The following is a 908-nucleotide window of genomic DNA, read 5'->3' as shown; positions in this document are numbered from 1 at the left end:
CCAGATACTTGGCAATTCGTAACAATATACTATATATATATTATATATATATATATAATATATTATATATATATATATATATATATATATATATATATTAGCTGAACAATCTGGCACTACCCAGGGAAGCTCTGAATGACAACTAATAAACTCTCTCTCTCTCTCTCTCTCTCTCTCTCTCTCTCTCTCTCTCTCTCTCACCCTTCACTGTTTAGATCATTGCCTCAATTATACCACTCAGTATTTTTTATTATATATTTTATATTTTACCCCTTCTCGCACCCCATTCCTGTCAGGGTTGAACTTGGACTTAGAGGACATCAGTAATGCCATTATTCATCTCAGCGACCTCGAAAACTATGGATTAGACACTAATATATGTAATTTTTTACTTGTTATTTTTCACCCCTTCCCACATGCACACGCCTGTCCCCAACCTCTTTCTATTGTGTCTGAACTTGGACTTGACTGAAATCGGGAGTGTCACTATTTATCTCAGCAACCTCAAAAACTATGGGTTACAATCTAATATCTGTCATTTTCAGTTATTTTTACATGCTACCACCTTCCCACCCCCACCACTTTGATGCCAGTGAGGCTTTACACATAATGGATTCTTTTGTAGATAGTAAGTCATATGTTTACTGAAATAAGGTATGATAAACATGTAGAGTCTATTAATTTATTAAGTCTACGGGCAGAACCAGCCTATTTCAGGGAAGCCCTTCCCACCATAACCTATTATGGTACCCTTTGGTGCTAGTTATTTCTTAGCCCCACTGTATTTTTTTCCAGATAGTAAGTCATATGTATACTAATTTTGGTGGAACCTGCTCAATGGTTTTCAGAGTTATGTTGGAACATACAGACAAACATGCACCCATTTTATATATGGAGGTAATCCGCTC

This window comes from Macrobrachium nipponense, chromosome 4 (genome assembly GCF_015104395.2).
Source record: "Macrobrachium nipponense isolate FS-2020 chromosome 4, ASM1510439v2, whole genome shotgun sequence".
Lineage (NCBI taxonomy): Eukaryota > Metazoa > Arthropoda > Malacostraca > Decapoda > Palaemonidae > Macrobrachium > Macrobrachium nipponense.
Note: the sequence above shows the minus strand (reverse complement) of the source record.